Source organism: Nycticebus coucang, chromosome 15 (genome assembly GCF_027406575.1).
Source record: "Nycticebus coucang isolate mNycCou1 chromosome 15, mNycCou1.pri, whole genome shotgun sequence".
NCBI lineage: Eukaryota > Metazoa > Chordata > Mammalia > Primates > Lorisidae > Nycticebus > Nycticebus coucang.
Window position 1 is genome coordinate 7499719 of NC_069794.1, and position 17145 is coordinate 7516863.

Consider the following 17145-nt stretch of genomic DNA (forward strand, 5'->3'; position numbering starts at 1 on the left):
CAGCAAGAAGGAAACAGTGCCTGCAGCCAATGCAGCAAGAAAAGGGCTTAAAGAAGATTGACACAGGTTAGGAATTTAGCTTTAATAGGGGTAAGATGGAAAGCCATGGGCAATATAGAAACTCAATAAGAAAAACTGAGATTCTGGCCCAAGAACATAAAGCAAGAAAGACGGAAGCAGAGCCAGCCACTGCCTGGCCTGTGTGCTTGGCCAGTCTGCTGTGTATATAATACAGAGATACACCAGTGCAGCCAGATGCAGAGCCAGCCACTGCCTGGCCTGTGTGCTTGGCCAGTCTGCTGTGTATAACACAGAGATACGCCAGTGTGGCCAGATGCAGAGCCAGCCACTACCCCACCTGTGTGCTTGGCCAGTCTGCTGTGTATATAATACAGAGATACGCCAGTGCAGCCAGATGCAGAGCCAGCCACTGCCCGGCCTGTGTGCTTGGCCAGTCTGCTGTGTATAACACAGAGATACGCCAGTGTGGCCAGATGCAGAGCCAGCCACTGCCTGGCCTGTGTGCTTGGCCAGTCTGCTGTGTATAACACAGAGATAAGCCAGTGTGGCCAGATGCAGAGCCAGCCACTGCCCGGCCTGTGTGCTTGGCCAGTCTGCTGTGTATAACACAGAGATACACCAGTGCGGCCAGATGCAGAGCCAGCCACTGCCTGGCCTGTGTGCTTGGCCAGTCTGCTGTGTATAACACAGAGATACGCCAGTGCGGCCAGATGCAGAGCCAGCCACTACCCCACCTGTGTGCTTGACCAGTCTGCTGTGTATATAATACAGAGATACGCCAGTGCGGCCAGATGCAGAGCCAGCCACTGCCCCACCTGTGTGCTTGGCCAGTCTGCTGTGTATAATACAGAGATAAGCCAGTGCGGCCAGATGCAGAGCCAGCCACTACCCCACCTGTGTGCTTGGCCAGTCTGCTGTGTATATAATACAGACATACACCAGTGCAGCCAGATGCAGAGCCAGCCACTACCACACCTGTGTACTTGGCCAGTCTGCTGTGTATAATACAGAGATACGCCAGTGCGGCCAGATGCAGAGCCAGCCACTGCCCCACCTCTGTGCTTGGCCAGTCTGCTGTGTATATAATACAGAGATACGCCAGTGCAGCCAGATGCAGAGCCAGCCACTGCCCCGCCTGTGTGCTTGGTCAGTCTGCTGGGTATATAATACAGAGATACACAACTGCAGCCAGATGCAGAGCCAGCCACTACCCCACCTGTGTACTTGGCCAGTCTGCTGTGTATATAATACAGAGATACGCCAGTGCAGCCAGATGCAGAGCCAGCCACTGCCCGGCCCGTGCGCTTGGCCAGTCTGCTGTGTATAATACAGAGATACACCAGTGCGGCCAGATGCAGAGCCAGCCACTGCCCCACCTGTGTACTTGGCCAGTCTGCTGGGTATATAATATAGAGATACGCCAGTGCAGCCAGATGCAGAGCCAGCCACTACCCCACCTGTGTGCTTGGCCAGTCTGCTGGGTATAATATTGAGATACGCCAGTGCAGCCAGATGCAGCGCCAGCCACTGCCCGGCCTGTGTACTTGGCCAGTCTGCTGTGTACATAATGCAGGGTTACAGCAGTGAAGTTGTTGATGTGTAATGCTGGAGTCATCACTGGAGGAAGAAATTGAGAGTGGTTAATTTTTAGTGGAACCCGTACAGAGAATGGGAGCAGAGCCATGCCTGGAAGCATGGAACTAAGTTTTTAAAAAGTAGAAAGAAACACTGAGAGGATCATGAGTGAAGTCAGTCTTCAAATAAAAGACTAGCTTGACCTAAATTAATATTATGTCAAATATGGCAAGAAATTGCTCCAGGATAGAAGGTGGTAGTTAGAGAATAATGACAGAACGCTCAAAATTCCTGACCAAATTCAGTCAGTGGGGAAATATCACAGCATTTTAAATACAGCTGAGATTGGTTTGCTCAAAGGAAGGGTTTAGAAATTTTGAACGAGCTGCAGTATGAACACTGAGTGCTTTGCAGCACCTTGGCACTTTCAATAGCAAAGAAATTGATGGGCATAAGGGATAATTAGAAGGAATACTTGAAAGGAATTTGTCATTAGCTGGGACGGTGAAGTTGAAGAGAACTTTCCCCTTCCTCACGTCTACCACAATCACAGCCGGGTCTTCCCTAGACCACCTTCTCAGGGGTTCAAAATTTTCCTCATTACCAGTTTCCAAAATCTGAATATTTCTTTGATGTCTCTCTTCCTCCTTTTCTTCCATATTTAGTTTCTTGGTTGTATAACAGGTGTCTCTGCCAAGTTTCTCATCCGACACATTCTCATGCATGCTTCCTTGACTCAGTTCCATGACTTACGCCATTAAATGCAGAATTTGTTCTGGTTTGGACACCTAGGTACAAGTCTAACATGTTTCCTGTCCTCAAGTTCATCAGTACAGTTATGAAAGTGCTTCAGTACGGTGAGACTCTTCTCTCTGCTCAACACAGAAGCCTGTGTGTGCTTGGGCAGGCACAGACATACACACAAACTCCTCCATTTCTATCAATACCCTACCCCAATTATTTTTTAAATTATATTATGAATTCTTTCAACTATATAGAAAACTACTAGAGTACCATGAACCAATATAATGCAATCATCAGCTTCTACAATGATCAAATAATGGTAAGTTTTTGTTTCATTTAAATACCTGTCAGTTTTTCACGGACATGGAATTATTTTCAACAAATCTCAGACCACATAATATTTCATCCATAAATATTTCAAAACATATCTCTAAAATATAAAATCTCCTTTAATACGTGATCACAATAATATCATTATAACTAAGAATGAATACTAGGCATTCATATCATAAATAATCTAGTCAGTGTTGAAATTTCTTAGCCTGAATTTTGTTGCTTTTGTTTAAATCAAGATCAGCATGGTCCACATATTGTAATGGTGTAATTTTTTTTTAATATCTTTTAATCTGAAGTTCTTCCATCCCATTCTTTTTGTTTCCCATGCATTGTACATTTTGAAGAACCAGATTGTTTGTCCTACAGAGATGCTCACACTTTGCATTTTATGGATTAAAAACCCACCCACCATGTCATACAAAAAGTTAATCTGTCTTAAATATATTTTACAAATTGTTTGCTGGAGAAAGGTTTGATCATAATTCGAGTTCATTTTATTTTTGGTCAAAAATTCTTCACAGGTAATGTTGTGTCTTCTGATCCTGGGGCACATAATTTTGGTCCCTTTTTGTCACATCACTAGCAATTGATAATAACTCACCCCTGGAAAAGGGTCTATAAAGAGAATGAAAAATGAATGTTTGTCTCTTTCCCATTCTTCCATAAATTTTCAGAACAATGCCTTGGAATTTTTCTGAGCACCCTGGTCCTAGGTACCATGAGTGCTCACTATTTCTTAGTTGATTAAAATCGCTGGGCATTTTCTGTAAACAGGACCACTATATTCTTTTTTTAATATATTATAATAATTAATCTGATTTATATTGAGCATACGAGATGGTCTCTCAGCATTTTTCCTTCTTAAGTATGTATTTCTTTCTTCCATGTCAAAATCCTGTGTACCAAAATTACATACATTTATTGCCTTTGTCTAAATATGTGCACAACATCCTCTATATAATATCAACTATTGTTTGGAAGAGAGTCTCTTGCGGAACAGTAGCTCCCTAGTGGGTTTTACCAGAGTGAGATGTAAATTTCTACGATATAATTTTCAAAATTTAAGTGGATTTTCTGTTGAAGGACTTCTGCTTGCCTAACACCTAATGCCTTTGCTACACCCTACTTAAAATGTTGTCCCATCAATCAGTATCATAAAAAGTACTTACTATTCTACATGACAACCAATATAAGGACTTGAAAAGTCTATATTTTCTCTGTGTATCTCTCTCTCTCACACACACACGTGTGTGTATATTTAGAGAGAGAGAGAGAGATGTGAAGGGTCTAACACAAGGAATGATTTTGTACTATGGTACTAGAAAAATATTTTATCCTAAGAAGAAATGGAAAAGACCTATAGTCAGGTTGAGAGATGGGTTTATGTCATGATTCAAGGTAAGTGTATTAAACTTCAATTCCCTGAAAGAACATTTCATTTCCTGGTGTAAACTTGAGTCAGATAGTCTGAAATATCCTGCTGGAACTAAGGAAATAGAGAACATTTAAAATGATGGTGTAACATATACATTGGTTACCATGCAGTGACTCTGTTAAAGCATATTATAGGTAATGAACAAAAGTGCATACATTTGATAAATACCCATATTTAAGTGGCAAACAACAGATTTGACAGGAGGGAGATAATAATGTTAAGAAGCTCACAAGGTAAATATTTCAAGAAGTAAACAGCATATTAAGTGAAACAGCAATACCAAGAATAAAAGATTATGTCCAGAACACTCCTACAGATCTGCAGATTAAATGCAATCCCCATAAAAGCACCAATGTCATACTTTGAAGAATGTGAAGAAATAGCTATTTATTTTATATGGAATCAGAACAAAACCTAAATAGCTGACACAATTTTAAGAAAAATAAACATGGAACCTCATTTTACCAGACTTCAGGTTGTACTGCAAGTCTGTAGTGATCAAAACAGCATGGCACTGGCACAAAAATAGAGATGTGGATATATGGACTAGAACCAGACAACCTGGAGAGGAAAACAGCTGTGTATCACCATCTGATCTTTGATAAACCACACAAAAGCTTCCACTAGGAGAAATAATCCCTGTTTAATCAATAGTACTGGAAGAACTGGTTAGCCACACATAGAAGACTGAAACTGGACCTTCGCCTCTTGCTACTTACAAAAATTGAATCCTGGTGGATAAAAGACTTAAATCTAATACATAAGATGACAAAAACTAGAAGAAAGTGTAGGAAAATCTTTTGATGATATCTGCCTGGGAAAAGATTTATGAAGAAGACCCATTAGCAACTATAGCAACGCCAAGAATTAATAAATACAAGGGACATGATCAAGCTAAAAAGCTTCTGCACAACTATGGGCACAAAACTGAAGCAAACAGCCAGTCTTCAGAGTGGGATAAAGTATTTGCATGCTAGAAATCTGACAAAGGCCAATAACTAGGACCTACTCCAATTAATTAGCAAGAGAAGAGAACAACCCCAATTATCACTGGGTAAGAAACATGAACAGAAAATTCTCCCAAGAAGACAGATGAATGGCCAATGAGCACGTGAAAAAATGCTCATCGTCCCTAAACCATCAAAGAAATGCAAATAAAAACCACCTTGAAATAGTACCTAACCCCAGTCAGAACAGCCCACATCACATAGTCACAAAGCTACAGATGCTGTCATGGGTGCGGAGAAAAGGGGACACTTTTACACTGTAGATGGATTGAAAACTAATACAGCCCTTTCTGAAGGAAGTATGGAAAATCCTCAAAGAGCTAAAAACAGACTTTCCTTTTGATCCAGCAATTCTATTAGTAGGTATTTACTGAGAAGAAAAAAAATCATTTTACCATAAAGACGTTCATATTAGAAGTGTTACCAAAGCTCGATTCACAATTGCCAAGATCTGAAAACAACGTTATCAATTCATGAATGGATAAATGGACAGTGGTGTATGGAATACCATGGAATACTATTCAGCCATCAAGAAAGATAAGGCTTTACATCTTTTTTATTTACCTGGATGGATTTGGAGAATATCCTCTTAGGTACCACAGGAATGAAAAAGCAAGCATTAATGTACTTAATACTAAAATGAAGCTGGTAGATGGACAGCTACAACTCATCTAAAGAAAAACGTAAATAAACTCAAGTGGGAGGAAGAGAAAGAGGGGAGCAGAGGTTGGTAAGCTCCCACCTGATGGGCACAGTGTACGGGTATATGGCACATCTCCCATGTGAAGGGCAAAACTACAGCTTGGACTTTACCTAACAAACACAAAAAAAATGTAATCTAATCATGTGTACCCATGTATGAATTTGAAATAAAAAGTAATAACAAAATTATTAAATATAAAACTTCAGAGATTATTTGTGATCTCAGAATGAAAATATTTGGTAAAGTGGTTGAAATGGAAACAGCCTTGGCCCTGAAGGATAGAATAACAGACAATAAGTTGGAGAGAGGTGACTTCTTAAAGGAAGAAAGGCCAGACTCTAGGGTAGAGCCACTAAAAATTCCTGGTGACATAATCCTACCCTATTTTCCTCTAAAAATAACATTCTGCCAAAATTCTACAATGCTAAGGGTCCATTTTCTTTTGTTTTTCCCCTTTAACTCGCCTTTTGTACCCACTTCTGCACATACCCAGGTGGACCTGGAGCAGGGGCCAGGCCACCTGCAGGCAGCCACAGGATGGCCAGGCAGCTGGGGAGACATGGATGGCAAAAGAAACACAGCTAGACCAGGCTTCCTCCAGAAATGCCAGGGAAGAAATACCAAAAAAGCAAGGCAGCCAGTGGTGGAGACGCACCTGAAATGCCATCTGGTAAATCATAGGCGGGGAGGATCACAGGCCATTCCTAAGCCAGAGCCACAGCCTGTTTCCTGTCTGAGGAAACAGGAAGTCAGTGCCTGCTGCGGGAGGGAGAGGAGACTGAGGAGGGAGGCAAGAGGTTGTGAGTGGCATGAGGACGCTGCAGCTCGTGACGCAGAGATGGAGGGAGTGGGTGGTTTGGGAACAGCCTCAGCTCCTGACAGATTGCCTTCTCTAGCTCCAGGTCCTTAAAATAACCCGAGGTGGTGGCTCCGTGCTATTGGGGTTTGTTTTGTTTTTACCAGAATAGCTTGGAAGAATCAGAAGTCTTCTGAAATCTTGGTCCTCGCTGTGCCAGAGCAGATGAGCCTTGTAGTCTGAATTTGTGAAGAGCGGGTGAATGACGCAGGGTACTCAGGGGAGGAGAGAGGAGAGTGAACAAGTGAAAGGATTGTGTGTTTGGGCTCAGTGACAAGAACAAGGATAAAGGTACTTCCAATATTCTTAAAACTACTCCATTTCCTGCTGCGCCTTCCTCATGAAACACTACGGCCTGACCAGGGAGGAAATCAATGGACGTGCTGGGAATCAGGTTGCGCAGATTACCCTTCAGCAGGGTCCGGGCACTGTACTGAGGCAGAAAAAAGTCTCTGTCTCTTTTTGGTCATAAGGATGTGCAGACACTGTGTGATTCCTGCAGGGAGTGAGGACAACATCTGCATCTAGTTGTCAATTAAAAAAATACTGCGTATCCTGATTACATAGAAAACAGAACTGAGAACTCTTGAGCCTTTGTAGATCAAGACTGAAAACAGCAATTGTGACAGGGCAGGTTCTGAGTTTAGCAGTCTGGATGAGGTGACACGTCCTCCGACAGGTCTGATTTGGGGAGTTTCAGCTGTGTGGTACGTCATCCTCTCTCTAGAGTAAGGAAGTAGGAGGAAAACAATTGCATACGAGTGGTAAATTCCTCCACCACTCGATGGAGGTGGCATGCTAGCCTTACTAGGCCTTGTGGAATATCTAAGGCAACCAAAAATCAATTCACAAATTTCCTTCCCACTGGGTCAATCTTCTGAAGCTGGAAACAGGCTTCCAATAGCCAGGAATTGATTTTGTGAAGTTCTTCTAAGTAGCAGTGTTAATTAATAATTTGTTAAACTTTCTATAAAGAAAGATATAAAGGACTTTCTTCCCTTCCCATGTCAATGCTAAAACACACTGAATGTTAAGAAACAGCCCGGGCGAGATTGGAGAGACTGAGCATAAGCTCTCCTACCATAGTAGCAGGTGCTCTGCTAATAATAGGGTGTGATGTATGTAAAGGAGAAAGGAAGGAAGGAAAGAAGGAAGGAAGGGAGACAGGAAGGGAAAGAGAGAGGAGAGGAGAGGAGAGGAGAGGAGAGGGGAGCGGAGGGGAGGGGAGGGGAGGGGAGGGGAAGGGAGGGGAGGGACTTCACAAGTTCAGCATGTCCTAACTGCTATAGGCTTATTAGGAAAGCTATTAGTTAATTCTAAAGTAATATGCCATGTATTCCTACCCTTAAAATTTTGACTTCTGTTTAGGTATTCATTGTAGGATTACTTGGTTATAACTGATTACTATTAATTCATAGCCACAAGGCCATTTAAATATTTTTTCCTCTTTGGCTTGAATATTTGCTAGAATGGTTAATAGATAAAAGTGATTTTTTTTTCTAAGCACTCTTTCACTAGGGAGTTAGGTAGTGAAACAATTTTACAATTTTTTTTTTACAATTTTTTTTTTCTTTTATGGGATAGCATCTCACTATGTCACCTTCACTAGAGTGCTGTGACATCACAGCTCACAGCAACCTCAAACTCTTGGGCTCAAATGATTCTCTTATCTCAGCTTCCCAAGTAGCTGAGACTAAAGGCGCCCTCCACAATGACTGGCTATTTTTTTGTTGCAGTTGTCATCGTTATCTTACCTGGCCAGGGCCGGGTTCAAACCCACCATCCTTGGTGTATGTGGCCAGAGCCCTAACCACTGAGCTATGGGCGCTGCCAGCCTTTTATAAATTATTACATCTTTTATGTTTCGGGGGTTGTAAGTCACAATAATTGTCTATAGCTTATTTGTTTCATATGTATAACAAGAATTTTAGCCAGCAGAAAATATGATCCCTGGAAGAGCTCCTTTTGAATATTTTCACATGTGTGTGTAGAGTTATGAGCAGAGACTTACATTTACTAAACAGCTATGCTATAATCTGTCCTTAACTATAGTTGTTCTTCAATACAAATAATATTTTTATACAAATTTTATAGAAATACATAAACATGTTGTGTGTTTATTCAAAGTATTTTAAGTATCAAACACCACTTATGGGCTGTACAATTCTTGTGACAGTTTAGGGTAACTCTCAGAGTAGTAATATGTATAACTGTAAATCACTGAATACCAGCTGTGAGCCCCGGGCTTTGTATATGGTTGGTGATTTAAGTAAATGACAAAAGTCATTTTGCATGTAAAGGCAATGAGACTAGTAGAAAATAAGTAGTTTGGCAAAAATACATGATTGCCGCCCTGGATATTCTAATTTCACCTCACTAGTTCTGCACTTTGCTCAGGCACCCTGCTGCCTGCCACAGAAAATCTTCTGGGTCCTATGAACACAGAAGGACCTTCTGTGTTTGACCTTCAGGATGGTGTCAGCCAACAGACAGAACCAGTTATCATCAGATAGCAGGAAGAGAGAGCAGGAGGGGTATTTAGTCTTCTGCTTCCTCCTTATCAGGCTTCTGCTGTGTTCCTCTTCCAAAGGTCCAAGTACTGCTGGTCACCTCTTACCTATGGCTGCCACCCTCTGTATTTCAGTAAATGCTCCCTGTCCTTGGATATTCGGACCTTAAGTAGTTACACCTTACTTCCTTACTGACACTGGGATTCTTATTACCCAGGATTGGCCATCATAAACCAACTAACACCATTATACATTACTCATTACATTAAATGCTATTCAATCTCATTACATTAAAAGCTATTCATTTGCCTCTTGAGAATACATCAATTTCTTCCAGAATTTTGACTCATAAGGAAATTGTCACCGGGATTGGCTGCTGTAAACAGAACTTTAGAGTGGAATTCTGGTACTCAATCACTCACATATTTGATGAGCACGCAGACTCCTGCTTTCTTGGCAGGGGAAGTCACCCGGGAGGGCCTATGGCATGTGGTGGCATCAGAAGGCAGCTGGGAGGAAAGGCATGCTGGTGACCCAGATCACCATAGCGAGAGTGATGTGTGGTGAGCCAGGCTCAGGCTGGCTTTTTCTGATGACCTTAGAAAGCATATACCGGGAAGTGGACCAGCCGAAAGACTCTCATGCACACCCAACTCCGGGTGCATGTGGAAAACTTGGACAAGCCACCAGGACAACTTTAAAAATAGCCTTGTACTTCTACAGAGCACCCAGGTCTGGAAGGCAAGTCCAGTTCCTGACTGTACTTGAAACTGACTTGCAGCGTTGATGTTTGTGACGCTCCAGAATTCTCTTACTACAGTGAACTGGGGTAGCCGGGCTGCCGCTGAGATAGGGATGGAGCTATCCCAGAAGACGGAACCAGAACTAAACACTTCTCACCCTAAATCATTGCACAAGTTCCTCTGCTAACCCACCTCTTTCCCCACTGAATGAAGAAAACAGCTCAATGAAGGAAACAGCTTCCTCCTGTCGGAGCTCTTACAGCGACAACAGCCTGAGTAGGTGTCTCTTCTTACCACCATCACGGCTCTCGGGCCACAGTGAAAGTCAGATCTTAACAGACCTCAGGCAAGGACACAAAAGCCTCCTTTCAGAGAAAACTCTGGAGACCAATAAAACTGCAGAGTAATTTCACCTGGAATTGACAGAAATTTGCGGGACGCATTGGCATAGACTTTGAGGGTGTTAGATCAAGCAGCATAAAAAGTATGTACATAGGCCTACCAGGGAGCAAGGACTTAATATAATAACCCAAGTATCTGGGGGTGGCTTGAGATTACTTAATTTATCTCAATCCTAATTGGGTTGAATTCTCAAAACTGCTGTAGCAAACTCTATCAGATGCCAGCCGGGGGGCAAATCTGGGTAGCAGCTTGTAACTGTAAATCACGTGTTGCTGGAACACGGACGCCCGTATTGATTTATGCATTGTTATGGATGTTTTTGCAGTATAATTCCCGGTAGGTAGTTTACACAGAGACCATAACGTCCATAAAACCTAACATATTTGTGGTCTGATACTTTATGGGAAAGGTTTTCAGGCCCCCGCTCTGAAGGAAGGAAACTAAAGCTCTAGGAGAAAAGAACATCAGGGTGGATTCATGCTGAACCACCTGCTCTATCACCTCCCAGCTTCAATGACCACATCCCTAGGAAGGCCAGGCGATACTTCTTGTACCAGACTCTGAAGCAATAGAATAACCTCTCTTCTCCAAAGCCCACGGGCAACATTATGTAACCTAAAAATGTGTACTCTCATATTAATTTGAAAATAAAAAAGCAGATGCATGTGTAGTATTATAAATGCAAAAAAGTGCAAAAGGATTATTAACTTAAAATAATCAAAAAAAACCCACAGGAAATGGGATTTTTAAGAAAACCCTCAAAACAACCGATACTGCAGAATCAAAAAAGCTTTTAAAATTTAATTTTTATCACTTTTTCATTATTTTTCTCTGTTGAGAGAGATGCTTATTTGTAGTTTTGTTTACTTTGTTGTTGCATAGACCTCTTTTCTTTGCAGTAGCTCCACAGTGGCAGAAGCCAAATGGCAACTCTCAACTATCACAGGAAGTGTGCTCAACTACCACAAATAGCTGGTGGTTGCTGAAACATCACAAATCCCTAGGAAAAATGGATTGTTCTTTTAGGAACTGTGAAGTCTGTTGGTTTGAAATTGACTTGCACTGCATTAGTGAAGATTCACAGATGGGATGTTTGTGCTCCCCCAAAATTTCTGTGTTGAAATCTCAATACAATCTTCAATAAAATGGTATTTGGATCTGGAGTCTTTGGGAGGCAATTAGGTCATAAAAGTGTGCTGCTATGATAGGATTAGGGCTGTTATAAAAGGAGAAAGGGACATGAAACATTTCTCTCTCTCGTCTTGTGTGCCTAGATTCAGGCACCAAATGGCTGACGGCTTGAGCTTGGACCTCTCATTCTCCAGAACTGGGATAAATCACCCAATCTATGGGATTTTGTTTCAGTAGCCTGAACAGAGACACCATCCTAAGTCAACTTACAAACCTGGGGCCTCTCAAACACAGAGGAAGCCAGGATAGTCAGTAAGAATTTCAGTCACAACCTGCACACTTCCCTCTAAATCATTCCGAAAGGTACCTATGGCCACTTGCCTTTGTGAGTCATGTGGAGAAGGATAAGAGCTGGACTTTACACACTCAGGCTTTCTACATTCTAACTCTAATCTGCTGAGCTTCCACTGGGGTCCATTGCTCAGAGTAGAAACGTAAGGAGCTCAAGTGATCAATGGAACATTAGCCTGGGGTCATCTCATAAGGGTGCAGTTGAAACACTAACCCATCATGTAGTCATTGTCTCAATTTTATAATGCAGAGTGAGACATACAGACTTAGTAACATGAAGAATCTCCAGATTGGTCACTAGGTCTATGAAGTGAGTACTTATGTTAAGGAAGGGTACCTGCAAACCCTGAAACTATTTCCTTTCATGCCTTTCCCCCCAGAATAGCAAACAAAGGGCAATTGTGCATAGAAGAATGTGGTGCCACCCTCAAGGCCTTGATGGGTGCAAGGGTTTTCCAAACATATCCCTCTATGACTTGCCTGAATATGCATCTGAAAGAAAAATGTGAATGTTACAGAAAAAAAAAATGAATAAATGGAAACATAATCCAGCTGTTTTACTAATTCCAAGTATGATTAAAGGTGTGTTATCTTTAATTGACAAAATAAAAATCTTCTGGCATACAGATGTAGCTGTTGGCCTAATACTGTGTCCTCTTTTAATCAACCATCCACCCAAATAACCAGATGGTTTTGCCTCATGAGATCCAGACAACAGTTTGAGCACCCTTTCTTATCTCAGGATGATGTGAACTCTCCTGCTCTTTGCAATATTTAGATTTCAGGGACTCAGTCATCTTAATAGCACATGGAACGTTATAATCATTGCTAATTGATGATATTGAACTAACGGAATCTGATGACGAGGCTGCAGCACACCTCAATAAGAATCAATGACAGAAAGAAGATATAAATCCCCCAAAAGTCCAGCAGTCTAACAAGTTGGAAAGGTTTCTAGATGTCTAATGATCTGGAAAATGTAAGATTATTCTGAGAGATAGTCTTCTATATTTTTCAATACTCACCATAAAGAATGAGGCACAGTTTGCAGGCTATTCTGATCCATTGACTAACGTCTCATCTGCTGATATCCACAGGATACCAAAAAAAGTGGTAAGTCACATTTGATTTCTGTAATTACAAGAGGGGCTCAACAAGACTTGTAGTTACCTTTTGTTATTGGCATATAGTGAGTATTACAATTTTAATACAGTCTTTTTCTTTCTTAAAATGTGTATACATTTCTTTTAGCATCCCCTGTATGTGAGCAGAGCTTGGACCAAATCAAACTTTGCAGCAGTTCCAGGCTGTAGCACAAACTACTTTCTTGCCCATTGGGCCTTATGTCCCAGGCATGTTAATGGCAGAGGAGAAGCTCCTCAGAGCCTCTGAAAAGCCCCAGTTGAAGAATTGCAGCAGTGGCCCTTTTGTGATAATAGTTAGTCTCCAAAATCAGTTCCTATGACTGAACATTTGACCCCATGACACACGTAACCAAGTGACTCTGCAATGTAACTGTTCGCTGTGAACTTGTGTTACATGATCCTTAGACAACAAAACTGGATGTGCACAACAGCATTTTATTGCTAAATAGAAGTGACATTTACAAAGCTGGGTCTGTGCAAATCCCAAGTACCCAAGGAAACTCTAATTTGTGGTTAGAATGTGTCTGTGGCAGAAAATTGCTATTTCAACATACCCTGAATATAACAACATAGAGCAACTGTGTGTGGGTTTAATTTATCTTCATCAGCTTTTAATAAACAACTGCGTTTAAAATTGACCATTATTGTTATTCATCTTTTGAATGACTTATTCAAGAGGATAATATTTTTGAGGTGGATTCACATCATTGAGAAAAGATTTCCTCTTATTAACCTAAATAATGTATATCACATTTTATTTTTACCCTTAGAAATTGAATTCTAACAATATTGTTCTGATGGACATACATGCTGTTTGGTTTTATTTTTGTGATGTTTATACTTTTGTTTTGTTTTGTTTGTTTTTGGCTGGGTCTGGGTTTGAACCCACCACCTCGGGCGTATGGGGCTGGCACCCTACTCCTTTGAGCCACAGGGGCTGCTTGTAATGTTTATACATTTTAAAAAATATTTATTGTGCTTGATCAGTACCTTTTTTGTCCTATTTGTATATTTATAAGATCTAATTGATTAGTTAAGCATTTTATTTTTATCAACTCTTAAAAATACTCAGTAACATTTAGATTTGTTGCTAAAAGCCAAATTATTGCTTTGTGTATTTTATTTTATCACTCTTACTAAGGAGCTAGAAGTTTCCATGAGTGAGCGAACACATCTTTTTATACACCAAAACTACGTACAACACCCTTTAATGGCTGATATGTTTTACATGACGTCAAAAAACACGAAGTTTCCCCCAAATTTGTCACCAACTATAGTTTTGACATTTCTCCTAGAGTCAGATGATTCTTGGAATTCTTAACAGATCAGTTGGGATGAATCTGTTTCCTATCCCCAAAGCCATCCTGAGTTACACGCCAGCTGAGTCTTCGAATTGCACCAAAGGTACTTATCAAGTCATTGCATCAAAGGTAGTATTATGAAGACCTGCACTGTCAGACCTGTGCCACCCAGGCTGAGTGAAGAGTTTCCTTCCATAGTTACTTTTTTCTGCAATAAGCTTTTTTTTTTTTTCACCTTTCTTGCCGGGAGTTAGCATACTTCCAAATAACTGGCAAATTTGCCAGGCCAGTCAAGACCAAGAGGGAACAGAGGGCTTCAAGGAAAACCTGTGGATGACCATTTCTTCCAGTTTGTATCACAGGTCATAAAATAATGTGTTACCAAGACTGAAAATTACACAGCTGTGCACCTTCCCTCAGAGTGGCCCCAGTATGTCACAGATGCTGAGAAGACTGTTGTCTTGAGAGGTGATGGGAAAGGTCAGAAGATAAAGCAGAGTACCAGAGTACGTACTTCTGGAGGGGTCGGATAATTCCTGTATCTCAAAGCTTGTTTCTCCCTATACTGGTATTTCCTATTTGCTCATATCATTATATAATATTTACTGTGCATTTTTCTAATAGACTCCTAGAGCTGTCAGAAGCAACTCAGCCTCATAGTGTAATTCTAAACATAGGCATTCATTATGAATAAGCCTCTTTTAAAGCATCATCCTTGATGAGATCATCAATCTCTCTCTGATTTCTTGAGATATCTCTTATTACCACAATTAACTAAGGATGTTTTTGAAACATATTCCATTGCCTTCTCTACTTTTAACAAGCATTACAGTGAATTATATCCATCTTGGTTGTCCTTTAAGGAATGCAGAATAATATATGAAAAACTGAGATATTTGGGTATGATTTTATACATGTAAAGATCACTACCAAAATAATGATTTAAAATTTTAATTTCATTTTACCTAACTTTGCTTTCAAAATGTAAAACTATTACATTTCTCATCAAGATTTGAGTGAGGGGCCTGCTGTGAACACAAATCTTAGGTTTCCTGCTTTATTGCTTTATCTTATTGCAATATTATCAATGATATTTTTACATCTTTCACTTATCATTTGTTTTTCTTACTGAAGTTTTGGGAATGCTTGCATTTTTAAATTTACTCTAGACATTTCTATTATAATTTTGGAACTTTCAGAAAATCAAGGAAGATGCTTTTTGATTCTAACTTCTTTCAATCTCTTAGGGCAAGCCTTTGGCCATGAAAATGGGTGGACACATTGTTCAGATGATCACAAACCCACAAGGCTTTCGGAAAATGAGCGTTTGTCTTTTGCCATGTCATGGCTGTTTCTAGTAATGTGCTCATCCGTAAACGTGTATTAATCCTTGTCCTTGTATTAATCACAAAGGTGTGACCAGTAAATGTGGAAAATTTTTCAAGTAAGCCAGGTGTCAGGCAACTGTGCTTCAAATCACAGATTTATGCAACATCCACAGATTTTCCTTCCATTATTCCTGTCTGCAGGCTCCACATTGTTTCCCTCTCATAGGAGTCTGGGTTATGGCATCGCCTGAGGAAAAGGCCCACCTGTGGGTGAATTAAGCTTATAAATCCATGTATGTTATTTGTCAGTAACTTGAAAATGATTTATCATTTCTTTTTATGATTTATGCCTATCTCTTTACTGATAGATAAACTCATGATACTGGGTTTATTTAGATATTATGCCTCTGAGATCAGAATTACCAAAGAACTAGAAATTTACATTTGTTTTTATTTAGGAGACATTCTCTAGTATTAAGTGTCATTATATGCTATTTTTTTCATTATCTTTGAACTTTTGTTTCCATTTGATACCAGATTCTTTTCCATAGATTAAGTTTTTTAATTTATAAAATGTTACTAGAACACACTAACATAATTTATGGACAATAAATTATTACTATCTTAACCAGCAAGAGCTGTAAGGAATAAATTCAGTGTAAATGCTATTACAATGACATTTGGATGCAAAGAATAAGTATATATCAACAAGCAACTAACACAATGCCTAAGACATTACATCAGGTAGAATATCACTGGACTCAACACAGAATATAACCAAACCCCAGACATTCTATCTCATTAATTGCAATTTGACATGTAAATCATTTAAATCAAGAAATACTTATATATATCACACAAAAGATACAATCATATCTAATTGACAAGAGTTTTAATTAGAATTACTAAAGTTGTGCAAATATACATTTCCTTTCTGTGCACATTGGTACCATGGCTGTGGCTTTCTATTTCTAGACATTCGGACTCCCGCGCAGCCAGGGCTGAGGAGCTCAGTCAAGCAAAAAGTGTATTCTGGGGGCAGACAAGGTGCAGGGAGAAAACCACACAAATTGTCCCTTCTGGATGATTCTTCACGCAGCCTGGTCTGTTGGAGAGTGAAGACTAACATAGAAAATATTCTTTTCTTAAATGTGGCTAATAACGGCTTAACTATTTTTTTTTTTTCTTTTTGAGAAAGAAAAAAAGAGTACAAGGCTTGGCACCTGTAGGTCAAGCGGCTAAGGTGCCAGCCACATACACCTGAGCTGGTGGTTCGAATCCAGCCCGGGCCCCTCAACAACAATGACGGCTGCAACCAAAAAATAGCTGGGCGTTGTGACGGGCGCCTGTAGTCCCAGCTACTTGGGAGGCAGAGTCAGGAGAATCGTTTGAGCCCAGGAGTTGGAGGTTGCTGTGAGCTCTGATGCAACCGCACTCTACCTAGGATGACAGCTTGAGGCTCTGTCTCAAAAAAAAAAAAAAAAAGAAAAAAAAAGAGTACAATTAACCAGCTAAATTGAAAGAAGAAAACTAATATGGCTTGTGTGGAATAATTAT